This window comes from Monodelphis domestica, chromosome 1 (assembly GCF_027887165.1).
Source record: "Monodelphis domestica isolate mMonDom1 chromosome 1, mMonDom1.pri, whole genome shotgun sequence".
Classification (NCBI taxonomy): Eukaryota; Metazoa; Chordata; class Mammalia; order Didelphimorphia; family Didelphidae; genus Monodelphis; species Monodelphis domestica.
In genome coordinates, this window is record NC_077227.1 from 372,287,086 (window position 1) to 372,302,382 (window position 15,297).

The 15,297-nt window shown below is 37.0% G+C and overlaps 1 protein-coding gene and 1 long non-coding RNA gene across 7 annotated transcripts in view; one reads left to right on the forward strand and one right to left on the reverse strand.

Annotated features, from left to right (window-relative positions):
* The window catches only part of TENM2 (teneurin transmembrane protein 2), a 1,380,893-nt gene that overhangs the window by 142,080 nt on the left and 1,223,516 nt on the right, over positions 1-15,297 (forward strand). The window lies entirely within an intron of this gene.
* On the reverse strand, positions 7,772-11,954 carry LOC130456388 (uncharacterized). Its single transcript, XR_008915160.1, has 2 exons — positions 9,762-11,954; positions 7,772-8,236 (listed from the first exon to the last, which is right to left on the reverse strand). It is a non-coding gene; the product is annotated as an uncharacterized LOC130456388 (long non-coding RNA).

Here is a 15,297-nt window from a genome sequence, read left to right on the forward strand (position 1 = left end):
AGAAGACAGTGTATCTGCCCTCAAGCAGCATACTACATCACTGGCAATAGGAGGCTGACACCTAAAAATCACTGAGACAATATTTCTTTGCATATTTAGCAAGCGTGGTGATGCATTAGTTAAATCTCTTTCATGATTAGCCTTTGGTGACATACATAATACTTTGTTGGAGTGGAATTTAATATCTCTGAATACATGATTAGAAGCTCTAGTCTATGGGACCAGCCTTCTCCCTGGTAAATTAGCAAGTGAAAGGAAGTGTTTGGAGCCAGGAGGTATCCTAAATTACCCTTTCTCCTTTTAGATTGGGTCTTTTGGGGGTAGGTGGCTGTTTTGTTTGGGAATTTAGGTGGATTTTGTTTGGGATGTTTGAAGTGGGGAAGATGGAGGTGAGTTGAAGGGTAATTACTATTTGATGACAAAACAAAAGGACTTAAAAGAGCTAAGCCCCCAGCTCCCTAGGTTCTGTAGAAAAAGCCCACAATCAAGTTCTTACCGTTCTGAGAGTAAATGTTACATGGACTGGGGCAAGAGAAAGCACCTGTTTGTGGGATTATTTGTTGTATAGCAGTCATTGTAACCAGATCAACAAAGCACTGTTTTTATAGGCCATCTGAGGGGACATGGAAATCACTCTGGTGTACAGTACGCTTATTTTAATGGCATTCATTGTGCTGGGATTTTGCCTAAATGTGCACTACCTTATTTCCCGAACAGGTTTGAATAAAAGGAGCCCCATAATAACTAAAAGAATTTAAAGCAGGTCTTCCGGAGTATCTGAAAGGCACATGTTCCTTAATCTCACCAATCCCAATAATGAACAGGGGAGTCCACAACAGTATTACTGAGATTGTTCCAAAGCTTAGTGGCTAATTTGATTTTGTAAGGAATGTGAAAGAAGGCTTTTAAAGAATTTTTAATGAAAAGGCAATTAACGTTGAAACCTTCATTAACAGATAATTCAGAGAAAAAAAAAGCGGGACTTCTTGCTGAGTTTTTGACTTTCTAACTAATTGCAAAACTTTATGGTATTTTTTTTTCTTAACTATATAAGAGAAAGTGGGAAGACACTATCCATTTAATACCATGAGACCTTATGGGCAAGTAGAACACTTAAAAAGTCTTTTTTAAAAGGAAAGAGGACTAGACCCCTAAAAGCTAATTATAATTGAATGGCTCTTGGCTGATAAAATGAAGCTAGGGAAAAATGGATTCTTCATTAATGAAGAAGAGTTTTGATTCAAATAAATATTTTCAGAAAATCTGGTATTTTAAATTGCTTCACCCTCATTAACCATACATCTGACCATTGACATGTTGGGGAAACAACATGGAGTAGGAAAACTTGAGAACAAGTCCTGCCTCTGGCAAATTCTGGCTATGTCAGTGACCTAGGAAGCAAGGCTCATCTCCCAGTGCCCCAGGCAGCTCTCTAAGACTATTCAGTTAGCAGTTTGAGGGGGGGCGAGGATTCACCTGATCATCCCTACACTCAAGAAATCACAGGTCTATGATAGCAGCAAAAACAATAAAAACAAAAGGACCATATAAGCTGTGGCATTTGATGATTAGACATAGGATCATAGAATTTAAGGCTGAAAGAATCTCAGAAGGTTGAAACCCCTTCATTTCACATTTGGGGAAACTGAGATTCAGAATGGTTAAGCGATTCTTATTAAGTCATAAAGGAAGTAAGAATCTGAGCAGGACTATTCCTTTTACTCCACACCCAATACAACACATTATTAATGGTCATAAGGACAAATAAACAGAAAAGTACGCCGAATTGTAACCATATTAAATTAAGTCTCAAGGTAGGGTAATAATGCCTTTGTTTGATCCTTCAAGGCCCAGCTGAAATGCAGCCTCTTAGGATTAGAAGATTTATGAGCTGGAAAGGACCAAGTGATCATCTAGCCATGAAGTCCTTAGCCTTTTTGGTCTCCTGGGCCTCTCTGGAAATCTAGTGAAATCTCTGGACTCCTCAGAGTGCTCTTTATAAGTGGCATAAATTCAAATGCATAGGACTCTAAAAACAGCAAATTATAGTGAAATATAGAGACCTCTCTTCCTCTGAATTCTTATGGCACTAAATGTTTGTACCAAACTCATGGTACTTTTTCTTTTCTTTTTTTTTTAAATCTGGAATTTATGATTAAATCATTTAGTACCTGATTTAGATAGGCAATACATCTATAACTCAACGGTTCTTAGAATTTTTTGTTCTTAGGATTCCTTCACATTGTTAAAAATTATTGAAGGCCAACAGAGTGATGTGAATTATGTCTATTGATATTTACTTTCTTAGATATTTAAAATGATGAAAATTTAAAATTTTTTGTTAATTCATTTAATTTGATCAGAGCCTGAATTTAGCTCCTGTAGTGATACTGACAGTCAATCCTCTATTTTTTGCAGTTCTTGAGATACCAGTAGAAGATTTCTTCCCTTTTTGTTATTCTGTTTAATATTTCAAGAATTAAAAACTAATTTCTTACATTGTTTATAATTGTTAAAATTATTCTGTAAGTAACTGTATTCACAACAGTCTAAATTTAGTGATATGGGCATGTGGAGGGATAGGAAGATGGATTGTTTTTTGTTTTTTTTTTGCATTGTGGGATAGGGAGCAGGGAATGTGAGGATAATGTATATCCTTTTCTGCAGGCCTAAAAAGAATGCTACAATTTGATCTTAAGCAAGTCCTTGAAAAGAGTTTGCAAACAAAGGGATCTTAATTATGGATGTTTATCACGTGATGGATTTTGATATGGTCTATACTTGACTCCTCAGATTAAGAGGCTGAATTCCTACTGAATTAGATGAAACTGAAGGCAAATGAATAGCTGGAGAATAACCTGGAATAACAGGTAAATTGTGGACTGCAAAAGGAAATGCCAGAAAACAGGCTCGAATGAGAGTCTCAGAGCACAAGATATATACTCTACAAAGAATAGGATTGCTGAAAACAGAAACCAGATTAGAGGAAGCATTATAAACAGCAGCTGCTTAGCTCTTGTAGTCCTTACATTGTGCACATCGTATTTGTTATGGGCATGGAAGGATACCCTTTTGGGTTCGGGAAGGATGCCTTTTGCAAGCATGCAATGACTCCAAAACTTAGCTTAAAAACAAAAAGAGATTTTTTAATTTGGAAAGTAATGTTGAGAGTGGCCAGGAGGATAGCAAGGTAGAAGAGCAAGATGGGGAGCAGTTCCCTGGGAGGACAGCATGAAAGGAAAGGCTGTTCCCCCATGGGGACAGCATGGATGGAGAGGCTGTCCCCCAGACGACATCAGTTCTGGGGACTTTATACATTCTTCACAACAGTTAGTCACTCAGGCATGAGGTGGGGTGATCATACTGGGGTCTGCCTGGGGACATAAAGATTCCTTAGTTTTTGGGGACAAACAGATGTCCGATAGGATCGAGGTGTGGTCTGAGGGTGCATCTTTCTGACCATCTAGAGGAGGATCGCTGACCATCTAGAGGAGGATCACAGGAAGATAGTCATCTCAGGACCCTAGGTGGGATCACTGGGTGTTTTTAGTTTCAGAGTCAGGAAAACAACAAGGGAGTTCCCTTGACAATAGTTCACCTGGGCTTCTGGGGTACAGTGCCCATGTCAATATTGAGAGGCAATATTAAAGAAATTGTAATGACATCCATGTAAAGACATAAAAAAAGAGCCCATTTCAGTTGTTTTACCCAAAATGTTTGCTTTAGCTATGCTCCAACCAGCGCTTAGAGTTTGGGACGCTTAAAAAACCCCAACTCTATCCCCTCCCCATTAAAATCATGAAGCACTGACATTTTGCTATATCAGTGTTGATTAGCTATAGCTCATTGATTACAGTAGCCTAGGTATGGTGCTCTTATGAGATGGCTTAACTCTATTAGAAGAGAATTATCGAATTAGCCACTCTGCCATATTGTATTTATTACTCATTTAATTGAGTCTGTTATATTATGCAAATAAGTAATGTACACAGTGGGTTCCTTTATTTCCACATTTGATTTATTGATTTATTTACTTTACCAAATGTTTAACTTGAACTTGAACAATATTTCTCTTGTTGGCTTTTTTAAATTCTTTTCATTGCCATGTTATGAATTGACACCAAAATCATATATAGCAAAATGTATGTTAGGCTGAGACATTAACATGATTGACAGTGAACTTGCTTGGCAAGGAGTAGGCTAATCCATATATGACACACAGGAGCTGTTCTCTTGGCAACAACTTCATCATTGTTTTTAAACATGAGAGATGAGCCAAAGCACCTAAAAATCATTCAGGTAAATAGCAAACAATTTTGTCTGGCAGTGCATGAATACCAAGTCTTTCTCTTCACTGACTTCACCCTGGTAAATATGAATAGGTTCTTACCACCTAGATTAATAGCTGCTTTAACACCATAAAGGGCGAATAGATCTTTCGCTGTTTCCTATTGAATCATAGTCCTTTATTTATAGGATACAGTATTTTATTACTTTATAGCATATAGTAGTATCTCAAAGAAGTTGAGGCACAAGTTAAGGGCTTGCAGAAACTATCCATTTGCATTTTTGGATTCTAGAAATCTAGTTACCTTTTAAAAATGTAATAATTGTGTTTAGAGCAAGTTGAAATCTAATGATAGCCAGTATCAAGCTGTGTAGGGCTAATATTTCATATTAGTCTATATCTACCATCATGAGAACTAAAGAGGCAATAGGAGACTGTAAAATTTGGACCAGAAAATTGGATGAGGCCTAAGAAAAGACTGTTCACAGATGGGAGTCACTGACAATTCTGTTTCTTTGCATTTCCATTATAATTAATTCTTTAATATTGCCAATTGAAGCTCACGAATTGAAAAGGCTCCAATCCATACAATCTGGCATCATACTGCTTTTCTGAATTTCCAGGGAGCTTCCCTAAGGGTAAAATGGGAAATTCACAGTAAGAATGTATAAATTAGGGCAGGGGTGTGGAGTTAAGTTTGAATTGAGCCAAATAGTAATTACATCCTGGTAATGGCATATTTCCAAACATATCGTCAAATTAACAGATCCTAATAAATCATAGGGAGGATATAAATTCTTAGGGACAAAAAGATGTGTATACTTTGAATTGCCATGATTCTTCTATCCTGGGGGAGGGAGAGAGAGAGAGAGGGAGAGAGAGAGAGAGAGAGAGAGAGAGAGAGAGAGAGAGAGAGAGAGAGAGAGAGAGAGAGAGAGAGATTGATGACAAACCCACTGTGTAAGGTGTTTAAACTTTAAGGAGGTTGGGTAACATTGTGCTTGGGAGGAGGAATGGTCACAGGAAACAACAGTGAACAGTATCTGTGAACATTGTTCTCCAGGAAAAAATCTAGAGAGATGTTCCATATATTCATAGAACTTTGTAGATGAAAGAAATCTTAGATGTCTTATAATCCAGCCCCCTCACTTTAGCTAGGAGAAGACTTAGGCAAGAAAGAGATATGACCTAGCCAGTGGTGAAGCAGAGACTAGAATATCATTATCTGACCTTCTAATACAGTATATGTATTTTTTCTAGTACCCACCTTCTTAGAGGAGTGATGGAGAGATTCCTCAGATTTGTTATTTGTTCTGTTCACTTCTGGGATTGAAAGAAGGCTTAATATATTATCCTTTCATGTGGTTAATATGCCTTTTTGGGCTACAGGTTTCTCATCTATAAAATGAGAGGTTTTATCTAAACAATTTCTAAGGTCCATTTCAGCTATAACCTTCTGAGTCTATAAAAGAGGGTAGATGGAAGTCTCTCTTAAATCTATTCATTTGGTGAAAAAAAAGTAGCAATCATTTTAGCTTGTTTATTTTCACCATTAAATAATAATGTTAGAGTAGGATTTTCTTTCCTTGGGGAAATCAAAATGGTTTCTTTAATATTTAATGTAGTGATTTAGAACACATGTGCTATACTGACAGTTTCACATTATATATATAGAATAAAGGCATTTAAAAATATTGATAAGAATAGTGGAAGCAGACATATTCATTCAAATAAATGTTTTTTAAAAAATAGGTGGACTCAACAAAATATGAATAATCTGCTAAATATTTGAAATCCTCCCGCAAGTTATACTTCTCTTGGGGAAAATGTGATTGGTAAATTTCTTCTAATTTTTGTTCATTTACTTCTCTACTTTTTCCATTCATTTTTTTCTTTTTCCCCTCCTTTACTGCCTCTCTTTTATGAAGCCTCAACTGTATTCTAGACAAGTTCTATATTATGACTGGGCAAGCCATGTTAATGGATTCTATAGATAATTTTCAAGGACTGAAAAGGCCTTTGACTTTGTAGGAATTAAAGCAATTTAGGAAGAAGTAGGAGAACTGTATATAAGAATCCTCCAACATATGCACATGAATAGTACAATGACATTTGAATTTGACAGGGAGAGTGAAAAGATCAAGCGGAAATGTGGCACTGGAGAAGCGAACACAGACTTCCCAAGTCCCTCCACCATTTGCCTAGAGAAGATATTCTGAAACTTTGAATGAGAAGAAAGGGCATTAGTGCCAAGTGAGAGTACATGAGTCAACTCAAATTTGCAAATAACAAAGTCATCTTTGCTAAGATCCATGAAGACCTTGAAGCTGTGATCCAAGATCATAAGCTTAAAAATAAGGAACTTCAGCTAAAAAAGAATGTAGAGGTAACCAAAGTTGAATTTGCACAGTAAAGGAGAGATCACAGCAAAAAGGCTATAAAGGGGTATGGCTACTCAGGCTGACTTATGATAGTCTAATTTAAGAGGCTGAACCCAAGAGTACAATCAGAGCCTATAAAATGATTTTTTCTAAAAAAAAGATGAGCACTATGAGAATGAACAAGTTCCAGCTCTACTAAAGGAAAAAAAAAAACCTGAAGAAACTGAAATGATTAAAAAAAAAAACCTGTTCTCTAATGTAGGAACCCCCAGGAGCTATAGTCACTTATAATCCCTATAACCTCCTAAAACAGTCAAAATGTTTGTCCCTCACTATACTCCATGACTGAATTCAGAGCTTTTAGAAGCCAGACTTTTTGAAGGCAAAGTTAATTGATCAACTAAAAATTATCACAGTCTTTATTGAAAGAATTTTTGGTTTGGTGTATTCAGTGTTTGATCTCACTATATTCATAACAATGATCAAGTCAACCTTAGCTTTTCTTTGACTCAGTTTACAAATGTGTAAAAGAAGGGTGTTGGACTTGACTTTTGAGGCCCTTTTTACCTTTAAATTTATGATTCTTTGAATTTGGACTTTTAAAAATGGAATTTGTGATGATTTTAGGAGAGACCCAGCTGCAGTTGACCCCTCATATGAAAAATAGTTTTGTTATCAAATAAATAATGTGAACAAAATTGAAAAGAGGATCTTATCTCCTGGAGAACAAACTTTTCAGACACTTTAGAAGTATGTGTTTACATATAAACAATGTAAACAGAAGCCAGCAAGGTGCTTTGATATGCTAATTGAAAATATTCTTATCTATTCATCAAAGCAGAGCTTCTACTATGTTCCAGGTGTAAATACTTGACCTTAATAAAAACTAAACTAAGAATCACTTAACGTTAGAGTTCCAAGGGACCTTAAAGATCATTTAACCCCATGCCTCCTGACATTTTCTAGGATGACGGGGATATGTTTTTAATGTTCAAAAGGTTTTCTGGGCCCCAGCATGATAGTAGTTTTGCTATTATTAGTAGCTGATGATTAAGATAATTAATACAAGATGACAATAAAAGTACTAACAAAACAAGGACACTTAAATTGAATTTTTATTTTATTAATTATAGAAGGATGTCCATAAATTTAAAAAAATATTAACCCATCTATATTTAAGACATTTATTCAGGCTACAGAAGGCATATTGGCTTTAATTGTTTTACTTAGTTGTCCGATACATTTCATTAGAGCTAAATAAAGATTTAAAAAATGACAGTGTTTGCTGCATATTGGGATTCAGAGGGCCCTTTCAGTAATAACTCCAGGGCCTCTGCCCACTCACTGTGTGGAAATCACTGATCTAATCTAACCCTCTCATTTTACAGATGAAGAAACCTAAGTGACGTGTTCAAGGTCACAAAGTTAATAAGTGACTGAGTTGGAAGTTAAAACTGCAGACTTTTAACTCCTGCTCCCTTCTTGTACTAAGCATCCTCCCGGAGTCTTCTTTTCTTCATTGCTTTATCATCTGGGGATATTGATATTGACCTTGCCAGGGGAGGATCTAATGAGATAATATATGTTAAGTTATTTTGCAAGGCTTAAAGAGCTATACAAATGTAAAATACAGTTACTTTAAAATATTTTCTGTTTCAGACTTTTCATTAGACTAGACAGGCCTTTCTCCCAATTAGTCTGAATTAGTAAGACTTTACTGTGCTATAATGGGGTAATTATGCAAGAAAACACATTCATAGAAATGTATACCTAAGAGTCTCTTACATATGCAATTACTTGGCAGTTTCTGGGCTATTGACAAACGTGTTTGAATGTTCTGGTTGATGTCAACTACCCCATGTGTGGGTGGAAACAAGGCAATCTCCATAATTCATTATATAGCCTATGACAATATAAGGTGTTATAACACCAACTTGAACCCAGACATGAATTTTAAAGCAAATGCAAATTCAAACATAGGAGTTGTGCTGGATATCACATCACTTGAAGATTTCCTAAGATTTTTAAAATCATCATCATCCTCTTTTTTATACTTAGTTGTCACCCTAGTTTTTGGCCCTCATCATCTTTCACCAGGACATTTGCAATAACCTCCTAAATTATTCTTCTTGTTTCTAGTATCTTCCTTTCTTCCTTCCATTCTCCACCTAGTAGGCCAGATTTCTTTCTTTTTTCTTTTCTTTTCCTTTCTTTTCTTAGCATAGACCTGACCAGGTCACTTTCTTCCTCAAAAAACTTCTATACTTCTCTGGTAGCTGGTAGGATAAAATACAAAATTCCTTCATCTGGCATTGAAAGTCCTTTACAATCTGACTATACTCTCCATTTCCAGACTTATCTCCTGCTACTCCCTTTCCTGAACTCTACTTTCTAGCCAAACAGGCTTATGTATTGCCCCTTGCACTCAACATTCTGTCTCACTGCCTTCACCCAGACTCTTCTGACATCCATTCTGTCTCAGAACACATACACCTCAACCTCTTAGAAAATTAGGTCTTTTACAACTTCCAGCTTTGTTCTGTACCCAGAACAGAGACCATTTCCAATAGAAACCATTTCTTAACCATTCCACAAACCTTCCTCCAACTTGCCCAGCTTAGTGTTCTAGCCCTACTCAGATTTATCTCCTATATATCTATATTTTTGCATGTTAAGTCTTCCAAGCTCTTTAAGGGCAGGCAATGTATTTTCATTTTTATTTTTTTGTTTTTAGCACCTGGCAGAATACCTTGCATGTAGTAAGCAATGAATAAGTATTCAATTTGTTATATTACATCTGTGTCAAATTCAACTATATGCTAAGGCAGTGATGGCAAACCTTTTAGAGACTGAATGCCCAAACTGCACCCTAACACCACATGTGAGCCATCCTCTTACCCCAGAAAAAGAGGTAAGGAAGAGCTCCCATTGAGCTGCTGGGCAGAGGAGCAAGTGAGGAGAGAAATGTCCTATAAAAATTAAAATTAATATACAATAACTTCAAATACATTTTATGAGATTTATTAATAACATGTAGAAGTAACAAAATAAAAAGGTAACAAAATAAAACCACATGCCCATTGCTAAGTTACCTGCTCAAACAGCTCACTCCACCAATGTCCTGACCCAGGAAGGAAAGAGGCCTAGAGAAGGAACTCCCCCCAATTTATCTTCTATGTCATCATATAATGACGGGAAGTCAGTGGATTCCTGGGAATTGTAGTTTAAAGGCACAAGATTTCCAATTACACAGTCCTCAGCTGCAGTGGAGAAGGGAAAGGGAGTAGCCCACACCCAGCATACATGCCATAGGTTTGCCAACATGGTGTTAGGCATAAAAAAAACAGGAGAACATGAGATAGATATAGTTGAGATTAATCATCAATCACTATGTGAGTTAACAAGCTTTTATTAAGCTCTTGTTATATAGCAGGCATTAAGCTAAGCACTTTACAAATATCTCAATTTGATTCTCCCAACAACTTTAGGAGGTAGGTGCTATCATTATCCTCATTTTTTACATGTGGTGAAGGTGACTTGCTTAGGTTCACACAGCTAGGAAGTATCTGAGGCAGGATTTGAATTCAGATCTTTCTGACTTTAGTCCTATGCTCTACCTACTACATTACCTAGATGCCTCTATGATGCTAAGAAGGAGATGACTTGATTGTGTCTTCTTTGAAAAGGAAAAGAAGTGGCTTAAACATTTTAATCATACTCCCAAAATCTAAGATTATATTTTCATTGAACTTTATGGCTTTTAAAGTGTTGTCCTTGTAACAAACCTGTGAAGTTGACAGTGAGGGTATTATTGTTTTGGCCACACAAGGAAAAAGCTAGAAGGAAGCTCCTAGTGATAGTGATTTGGCCAAATTAGGATCTGAACTCAGGACTTTTCATGTCAGATTACATCTCTTTCCTTGATACTCCATAAGGTGTCTGAAACAGAGAGGTAGTATCACTGTCATGTGCAGAGTGTTGTCAAGTATGCAGAGCCCTAGAATACTTGAGCTAGAAGGGGAACATAGAGATCATCTATTTCATCCCCTCATTTCTCAGGTGAGAAAATTGAAGATCATGATAAGCAAAGCTCACACAGCTCATTAGCAGTAATATATAGATGGAACAGGGATTCTTATCTGAGATCCATAGATTTATTTGAGTTTTTAAATTCAATTTTTAAAATATTGACTTCTAAAATTTCTCCCCTCTACTCATTGAGAAGGCAAGTAATATGATATCAATTATACATGTGAAAATGTGCAAAGCATATTTTCATTTTAGCCATGTTGGAAAAAAAGAGAAGAAAAATAAAGTTTTAAAAAAAGTATTATTCAGTCTGCATTCAGAATTCATCAGTTTTCTCTTGGAAGGTAGATAGCATTTTTTTCATCATGAGTCTTTTGGGATTGTCTTGGTTCGTTGTCTCAATGGGCAAACCTAAGTCTCTCACAGTTGTATCAGCATTATAGTATTATTGTTACTATATACAATGTTTGCCTGGTTCTTCTTGCTTCATGTGGCATCAATTCATATAAATCTTCCCAAGTTTTCTGAAACCTTCTCCCTTGTCTTTTCTCATAGCAAAATAGTATTCTATCACATTCATATACTACAATTTGTCCAGTCATTCTTTAATTGACTATTAATTAACTATAATTGTTTTTAATTTTAATGGTGTGTGTTTTATTTTATGCTTTTAAATATGTTATTCTCAGACAGGGTTCCCAGGCTTTACTAGATTGACAAAAAGGTCCAGGATCATTAAAAATAATCAGAATAGAAGCTGACTCTTGTCTTATTTTTTCTACTGCTGTATTTCCCCCTGCTATTGTAATTTGTTTTCTCTTATCTAGTTAGAAGTTGGATTGGATTATTTTGTCTTGCTTTACATCTAGCACAGTGCTTTGACAGGGTAGGTACTTAATAAATGTTTCTTGAATTGAATTATTCACAAATTCCTATTTGCAGCTTACTAGGGATCTTGTGCATCTTTTCCTACAGAAAGTGTCATGTAGAGTGCCTCCAGAAGGAAGGAAACAAGTATTTATTTAACAGCTAATTTATCTAGATATTGCATTCAGTGCTTTAGAAATAGTCTCATTTGAATTTGATCCTCCCCAAATCCCTGGGAGTTAGGTCCTATTATGAACTCATTTTTTCAGTTGAGGAAACTGAGGCAGACAGCGATAAAATTACTTGCCTTGAATCACACATCTAGCAAGTATCTGAGGCTGAATTTAAACTATGTAAAAAATAGACTCGAATACAGGACTACAATCCCCACGAGCCTTTGCTCCACTTCCCCAGAATGCCTTGTAATCTCACCTGGGATGAGATCGAGAAGGTATTTAAGCTGATTCAAAGGCTTTTGAGGTCTCTTGGCTCTTTTTGGACTTCCGTTTTGGAGCAGGCGGTCTCTTGGGTGATGTGAGGTTATTTTGTCTAGGCCTCTGGCCTAGGCACATGTTTCTTACTTGTATATTCTTTAATCTTTAACCTTTAATAAACCTCTAAAAAATAAAATACTCCTTGCAGAGAGAAACTAATTTCTACCTTGCCTCAGTCTCCCCATCTCCCCTAAATTTTAATCTTTACACCTCACACCCAGCTCTCTATCCATTTTGCCACTTAACTGCCTAGAAAGGAATAGGTGAAAAGCATCAAGGTAGGTGCAACCCCCCAAAAGGAAATTTGTCTAAACACCTCTGTGCCTTAGATTAGATAGTAGATAATAGATAGGCAATTGCAGAGGCTAAAAAAGATCCATCACCTAAGGGTCACCCTTCTGTTGAAAGTCAACCCACTTAGCTGGGTTATTCCTCTGAAAACAGAGCAGCATTTTCTTTCCAGACTTGTACTTGAAACCTTTCCAGCTTGGTGTAGGACCTGTTGGAGCTCTTGTTGAGCTTTCATAACCTTGGCGAATATAGGGTCACCTCCATGTATTAGAAGAAAGCTTTAGTGAAGGATCTTTCTCTATACTGGATTAAAAATGAAGTTACTCTTAGAGGTTAAAGGGCATGTTTTGAAGTACAGAATTGACAGAAGTGACGGTTCAACAGTTTTTCTCTGACAATCTAACTTAGAAATGTATTATGCTTTTTTTCCTGACAACTGCACACCAGTTATAAACTGCAGTAGAAAATTACACACACACACATACACACACACACACACACACACACACACACACACACACACAGGCACGCACGCATGCACACACACAGAAAGAGAATTCTACCCCCCAAAGAAACAAAACCAGCCAAATTTCGGAGACATCCTTGTAAAGTGACAGAGAACAGAGTGATCCAGGAGAGACACTCTAGTGTAATTTCAGATAATTCTATATCAGGTTTCTGAGAACACTTTTGGAAAGCTGTGCTATATATTAGCAGTGGGTCCCAAAGAAATAGAAAATTAGTATTTTCTTTCCCAGCCTACAATTTATTGATCAAAGAAAACTTATTTTTGGCTTTGTAGTGTTGCAACAATCTGAAGCATATTAATAAAGAAAGAGAGTAGCTTCTTGGGGAGATAACCTCTATGACTGTAATTTTTTCTCATGAGTATCAATGCAGTTTATGTGCCAATATTTCACAAGTACAGAGAGAGGGAGGGGGAGCCTGTGTTGCCAAGGAGAGGCATTAGGAACTCACGCTTCATTCCTGCTGCGTTTTTTTTCTCAGACTTTCTCCAGGGAGATCTCACTCCTTACTTCCTTATAGTGAATATGGGATTCAGTTGAGGACTACAAACAAAAACACCCTTTTAATTGTGATGGTCCCAGTGGATTGAGATAACATAAGCAGGTGGTGTTGGGTTGGGAAGCTGAAAAGTAGGAAATAATTCTTAATGTTGGGCTATCAGTGGGAGCAGGTTGGTGCTGGTATGGGGTGTCAGATGTAAATTTTTGCTACTAAGTGAATGAGATTTTCATTTATGGGAAACTGGAAAGGTAGAATTTCCTTTCAGGAGAGTTGGGAAGCAGGTGTCACACTCCAGGACATCCAGAGTTTGGGAAATCAGTAACTAACATTTTCTATAGTGTTGTTTGCATGGTTTCTTACCTTTTGAACTTTATTTGGTTTTTATGGTTGGTTTTTTTGGTAGTACCCATTATTGCTTTACCTCTGTTCCCTAGGCATACATCTATAATAAAAATCATAAGATCAAAGATTTAGAGATAGATAGAAACTTAGCAGGTTAGTCCATCCTCTTGGTTTCATAGTTGAGGAAACACAATGAATAAGTGAAATAGGAACACAGAATGCATGAGGCAGGATTTGAATTTGGATTTTCTGACCCCAAAACCTTTTAACTGTCTTATGCCAACATTGGGAAAGGCATTAATTTATATAGTTCAATATGTCAAAGATCTGTAATTTCATTTTTCTGCCTTCCATGATTATAAATTACAATCTTAGAATAAGAGCACCTAAATTAAAATGTTGCTCTGCTACTTAAGTGCCTTTAGGGCCTTGAGCAGGTCAGCTAGCTTTTTTTTAACCTTTACTTTCTGTCTTAGACTCAATATTAAGAATCAGTTCCAAGGCAGAAGAAAGATAAGAGCTAGGCAGTTGAGCTTAAGTGACTTGCCTAAGGTAACACACCTAGAAAATATCTGAAGTCAAATTTGAACCCAGGCCCCCCTATCTCTAGGCAGGTCCTCTATTCATCGAGCTACCTACTTGCCCAGGTCAATTTCCTTTTGAGGCTTCATTTTTCTCAGAAGGGAAAGGAAGTATCCTATATAGCACCTACTGCATTCCAGGAACTGCACTTTACAAGTATTACTTCACTTTACCTTCACCCAACCTTCCCCATTTTATAGTTTAGGAAATGGGGCAAACAGAGGTAGAGTGACCCTCGGGGTCACAGGGCTAGTTAATGAGGTCTGATTTGAATTTATGTTTTCTGACTCTAGAGCCAAAGCTCTATCCATTGCACCACTTAACTGCCTAGCAGTTCGGCTAAGTGATTTCTCAAGTCTCTTCAAGCTAAAAGTCTTATGATCTTATTAGATAGATGATAGACTCTATGAGTTAGTGTGATTAAAATAAATCAGCACCTGGTGGTCAAGCTCTTGAGGGGGTGAATCTGTTTCAGTGAACCTTTTACTTAGCTTAGCTTGGAAAGGAGGCAGAGACTCCTTTACTGGACCCCAATTCAATACCTCTCCAACTCGTCCTGATAGTGATCATGTTCTCCTGTCAGACCCTTTGGGAATCTAGTGTAAGGGGGGAAAAGGGGTTACGATTTATTTACAAAATGTAGAAAGAGTGAAGTAAGGGAAATCAGAGGATAGGGTAAGATCTCTAGCCTAAGCATTAAGTAATTTACTTCTGGTCCCTAGCCCAACCCAGGCAGGGAGAGTTGGTTCTTAGCTGGCCTCGACAAAGCCAAGGACCTGGGGAAAAACTCTCTCAAGAAGCTAGTCTCTCCTGAGGCTAGTTTCTTCAGAAAATATCCAAGAAAGGAGTCAGCTATTTCACTCACCATGTGTCAGTCCAACAGTCTCATCAGGAACAGAGTCTCAGGTCCAGCCAGCAGATTTCTCCTTCAGCCTCCACTCCAAAGAATGAAGAAGTCTCTCCCACAGGAAGTGACCACTCTTTTTAAAGATGT